We start from the raw sequence: 6,175 nt of genomic DNA, 5'->3' as shown, positions 1-6,175 counted from the left end.
GGGTTGAGACACTGATAAAACTGTAATGTGGAGGTATTGCGTCCTAGAAGTATTACTTATTAATCCTCAAGACGGCACCAGGGGTAGGGGAGGTACCTACAAGGTATAAATTTAGTACAGCAACAGCAGTGATTGTGCTTATTTAAAGGGTTATCCCATTAAATATCCACAAGATAGGTGATTAATATAGGATTGCTGGGGGTCGGACTTCTGAAACTCCTCATGATCAGGATAACTGTGTACCGCTCGATTTGTAGTGTATGGAGAGGGCAGAGCTCTGCTATCTGTCAGCCCCACAGGAGTGAATGGAGCGGTGGTCATACATGCACACTGCCTCTCCATTCTCGTAATTGAGGCATGTCCCAAGGGTCAGAGCTCCAGCAGTTAGTAATTTATTACCTATACTGTGGATAAATGAATGATTTTCATAGAAAAAAAAACTTATTTTAAAAGTTCTCCAGCACCAATCAATCCCCTTAAAAATAAAAAAATCCTAAAAGGGTTTTCCCTTTATGTACTCACAGCTCCCCAATGAATACAAAGTAAAACAAACACTCTATAAAATCTGTTCTGTCACATTACAACTCCAATTCTGCTTGATAAAGGAGAACGCGGTCTCTGAAATACGTTGCACAAATACCTTATGTATTAGTTGCTGTATCTACACATCAGGAAGCTCTGTGCCACAACATATGGATCAAGACCTCAGATTTTGGTTTGCAACCATTCTTTTAGCTGACCTGGATACCATGAGTGTTTGAGGCAGGTCCTGAAGCCCCCACCACCATGCAGTAAGGGTCTTAATTATCATTTATTGCCTATGTGCCTTCACCTAGAGTGCTGGATTTTTTTTGCCGACCAAGGTATTGTATCCCTGTGGACTGTTCCATTTGCGCTCTGCTGCTGGTTGTCCTAGATGATGAGATGCTTGCTGGTGTTATCAATGTGTTTGAAATCACACAAAGGCTGGCTGTCATTGCAAGATCCGCAGCGATAAATTGCACTCGGAGCTCGCATGACACGCTTTTCCATAGGAGAACTATGGAAAGCACAGCCTGACGTTCACGACCAGAGTCATAGGCTCACCGTGGAGAATCGCTATCTACTAGATAGGCTCATTACGGAGACCATTTCGTGCTTCCCCCACTCCTACAGAATATTGCTGCCGATATTCTGTCCCGGCCGTGGACAGGCACCCTTATTCGTTAGACTCCTCTGGTGTAGATGGTCCATCTCATTCATTGTTCTTGTCTAACCAATTTCCTAGATCACGGTCCTATTTCCAAGACCGCTTTCACACGGCCGAGAAGATCATGTAAGATTTGTGTGTTATGAGGCGCTCAAATCTTACACAAACAGGAGCGATTTATTTTTTTCACATTGTGGTAGAGGGGAGAAAAAAAAACGCAGCATGTTACCCATGTTTTTCAAAGGGGATGGAAAGAACCATTGCACACATGTGCAAAGCAAGGTTTCTCATTGAAAAAGTGGATTATACCCACCTGATAATCAGGTTTCCGGTAGTCTCCACGACAGCACCAATTGAGATTGCCTCCTCCTGGTAGGACAGGAACATACTGAGAGGTTAAAAGCTCCCCCCCCCTTCCCCACTTTCCTCAGTGGATTCTAACGAATTGCCGGGGCAGGAGCTAAACTTAAATTTCTTCCCCTAACCGGGGTTTTTTTTATTTTTAATTTTATTATATTACTTTTATAGGGGGGGGAAGGTACGGGTGCTGTCGTGGAGACTACTGGAAACCTGATTATCAGGTGGGTATAATCCACTTTTTCCCCCAGTCGTCTCCACGACAGCACCAATTGAGACGTACCAACTAAAGTTTATTAGGGTGGGATCGCTGCCGAGAGGACTTTACGGCCGAAGGCCATGTCCTCGTCCTGCTGCACTTTTACCCTATAGTGTTTAGTGAACGTGTGGGGTTTTTTCCAGACTGCGGCTTTGCAAATTTGCTCGACTGAGGCTGAACTGTGTTCGGCCCATGAGGACGCTACTGCCCTTGTGGAATGGGCTTTAAGAGCTAACGGGATCTCCTTCCCGAGGGCCTTATAGGATTCTATGATGGCCAGACGGATCCACCTGGCTATGGACCTTTTTGCTGCTTTGCTACCCTTATTTGGGCCACTGAACTGGACGAACAAGTTGTCGTCCCGCCTCCAGTGGCTCGTTGTATCTATGTAGGTTAGGACTGCTCTCCTAACGTCCAGGCAACTTAGGGTTCTTTCCTCCTCGTTTTTTGGGTTACTGAAGAATGAGGGGATTATTATATCCTGGGACCTATGAAAATCTGACACTACTTTTGGCATAAAGGCCGGGTCTGTTTTAAATATTAGTTTGGTGTCTGCGATTTTCATAAGCGGGTGGCGGATGGACAAGGCCTGTAGTTCGCTAACCCGTCTTGCGGAGGTGATGGCTACTAGAAAGATGGTCTTGATTGTAAGCATTCTTATAAGTAGCGCCTCGATCGGTTCGAATGGTACCGCTGTCATGGCCCCTAGAACCCAATTAAGGTTCCAGTCTGGGAACAGGTTTATGGGCCTAGGGCGTAGTCTAGCTGCTGCTGTTAGGAACCTGTGGACCCATCTATCGTCTGCTGCATTGGGGCCCGGGAAAAGGTCTTCACTCTCTGTGGTTTTTCCTCAGGGAACCCTTTTTTCCTGTCGGCCGCCTTTTCTAGAATTTTGTCTAGGTCCGGTCCGAACAGAAATTGGCCGTAGAAGGGAAGGGCACACAATTTGTTTTTCGAGGCCAGGTCGCCTGACCATGATCTCAGCCATAACACCCTTCTGGCTGAATTAGAGCGGGCTGTGGCTTTTGCTGAGAGTTTGACGGTCTCGGCCGCGGCGTCCGCTAGGAAGTTAGTTGCCATGCGCAAGATGGGAAGGGAGTTAAGGATCTGATCCCTCGGTGTTTTGTTGGTCAGGTGTAGTTCCAGCTGCTCTAACCATACCCCCAGGGTCCGCGCCACGCAAGTGGCTGCGATCCCTGGCCTAAGGATGTTTGCCGCTGCCTCCCATGATTTCTTTAGGAGTCCCTCTGCCTTGCGATCCATGGGGTCTTTTAGCTGTGCGGCATCCTCAAAGGGAAGAGTCGTCCTCTTGGCTACCTTGGCCACCGGGACGTCTACCTTAGGTATTTCATCCCAGCTTGCGCAAGCTTCCTCTTCCAAGGGGTATCTCCTTTTTACGCCTCGAGCGGAGAAGGAACCTGCGTCTGGTTTACTCCACTCTCTCTGAATTATTTTAGAGATGTTTTTGTGGACCGGGAAGGTATGTTTACGCCTCTCCCCAAGTCCACCGAATATTTCATCTTGTAGAGTCCGCGGCTCTCTGGGCTGTTCCATTTTTAATGTAGCCCTGACTGATTTAATTAATTCCGTCAACTCGTCTTGATGGAACAAATATTTCCTGTAGTCCTCCTCCTCTGAGGACTCCTCGGCCGCCTGTTCCTCTTGCTCTGATCCGATGGAATTCTCGGAATCAGAAGGCTCCTCGGGAACATACGCCTTTTTCTGGCGTTTTGCTGGCGGTGCCGGCAGTGACGTTAGAGCTGATCGAACCTCCTCCTTCACCAGCTTCCTAACGTCATCCAGGAATCCCCCCGATTCCTCTCTGACTAGCCTGGCCACGCATGCCTTGCATAGAGGCCTCTGGTACGTGGCTGGCAGTCTCGTCCCGCATTCCGCGCATTTTCGCAGTTTTGTTCTGGGGGGGGGGGGGATGTCTTTTTTACCCCCCTGACAAACAAAGCATTTTTGCGGGTAAACATGCAATTTTTCCATATACAACATACTGGATATTTGCATTGTATTTTTGCCGCACTGGCTACTTACGGCCGCTGAGGCTGAGGTTTCAGCTGTCTCTGGGGCTGGAGCACTCATTTCTATACCAGTGCTGCAGACACCCTGCGACCTGTAGTGCTGGTGTTCTGGCTTCTCTCAGGTTCCTATTTGAATTTTCGCGCTCCTGCGCTAAGCCCCGCCCCCTCCGCTCCTAATGCAGACGCGATGACGTCATCGCGCTGGACGCGAGATGCGGCGCCCCGCCCCCTGCCGTCAAAGGGCTTCCTGGAGCGCCGCGCTGTAATTTCTGCCGGAGGACGAGGGGGACTGAGGCTCCCGCTTTGAACCCCCCATGGGCCGCCGCGGGAGGAACCTGGCCCGGGGGTTACCACCCCATGTGGCGTCCCGGGAGTCGTCTGGCTGCGAAGGGATGACAGGGTGAGCCACTGCCTTCCGATCCGCCTGTATACTTTCGCTGGCTTCTCCACCAGCTCCTCTCAGAGATCCTGCCTCCTGGCAGGACAAGAAGACAGTGGGGAAGGGGGGGAGCTTTTAACCTCTCAGTATGTTCCTGTCCTACCAGGAGGAGGCAATCTCAATTGGTGCTGTCGTGGAGACGACTGGGGGAAAACAAGGGTAAACACTTGCCGATTCTACTGTCCTTAAGTGATAGAAGGCGTTTTTTACATTGGTGGGGACATAGCACGTTCCCGAGTGAGATATTGCGCTCACCCATATGAAGTTAGCATAATTGTTGACTGTCTTTCCTGGTTACTGCTGCAACCAATCACTGGCAATGAAAGGTCACTGTTGTGGAAAAACAATGAGTCCTTGTGAAGCAAATTTAAGTTGTGGCAAAACCCCTTTAAGTAAGGCCACATTCGTAGGGTGGAATTTGTAAGCCAAAACCAGGAATGGACAGAAGTACAGAAAATACATAATGGAAAGACTTGCATTTATTCTGTATTTTGGCCCCTTTCCTGATTATCAGACCCACTTTAAGCCCCATATTCATCACTACCTGTGCCATGAGCACCGTGATCCCAGAGGCTAGACTCAAAAGTAGCAATACAAAGTAAGGAACAGCTTCAGTCAGAATGATGTAAATTACAAAATCTTTATTATAATAGAGGACACAGAAACCAAATTGGAGCCATGCTTATGTGTTTGAGCTAGGCTGGCCTTAATTATAGTTTGTCTGTAACTTGCAACTCCACCTTTTCTAAGAGGTCACATACAGCCATCAGTGATTGTGGTCACTGCAGGACGCCCTGGGAAGTACACAGAGGACTTTTGATTTCTCCTTGCCTGTCACTTTTGCCCAAGAGGCACTCAGTGACATGGATACCGATAATGGCTGTGAGAATCTCCCCAAACACATTAGTGTTCGACTATGGATGACAGTCAGTAGTGGTATAGGGATAGGTCCAGTGTTCTACATTATTATGTAAAGCATGCACACATAGATGAAGACATTTCAACTTTGGTTCTATGATATTTTTAATTTTAACTTGTAACCCTTCTAGTAGCTACCTGGAGCCCTGGTTGAGGGGTTTATTCCATCTTCTATTGGTGCTGCTTCTCTTAATTTATCCTAAAACCATGTTTTAAATACCTGGAACTTTAACTCTGCTTGGGTCAAGTGTTAAATACTGACATGCAATGTGCCACAAAGGTGAAGAGCATGAGGTTGTTCATATGAGGTAGGACATTTACATACTTCAGGTTGTCTGCTGACAAATAATGTGTGTTTTGGGCATTTTCTTTTGAAGGTATACTTCTGAATTGCAACCTACAACCAGATTATTAGACTCTTTAGTCAAGATATAGTCATGTAGGCATAGGTGTGAACTCTGCATTTCTTGGCCTTTACATTTTTAGGAGTTGTGATGTCTCAGGCAAAGCAGGGGATTTTATCTGTTGAGCCTACCACATGGCATATTGTATCTATTATGTAAGGTCCTGTCCTATTGGAGTTGCAAAGCATCTGGCACAGGTTCCATCAAAAATGCTGTACAAAGAAACAGTGCAACATGTATGGCTACCCTTTCTGCTAATATGACATACACCAAGACGAAAACCTGAAGACTGTTGGTAATGGATCAGAAATGTTCATAAATCTCCTATTACAGAGCAGAACAATGGAACTGACTAATACCGATGTGGATCAACCAGTTATAACAATGCCAATTAATAGCATATTAACCCCTTAGTGACAGCCCTATAGTCTTTTTATGTGTTGCGGTTGCAGGACATGTATGGAGGGAGATCGTGCTGCTATCTCTCTCCATACATTGAGGGTGTCAGCTGTTTCTTACAGCTGAGACCCGCAGGCAACAGCCAATCGGGGCTGTTTACTCTTTAAATGCCATTGTCAA

The sequence above is a fragment of the Eleutherodactylus coqui genome, chromosome 11, assembly GCF_035609145.1.
Source record: "Eleutherodactylus coqui strain aEleCoq1 chromosome 11, aEleCoq1.hap1, whole genome shotgun sequence".
Classification (NCBI taxonomy): domain Eukaryota; kingdom Metazoa; phylum Chordata; class Amphibia; order Anura; family Eleutherodactylidae; genus Eleutherodactylus; species Eleutherodactylus coqui.
The sequence above is the reverse complement of the archived record's forward strand: the minus strand, read 5'-3'. Positions refer to the sequence as shown.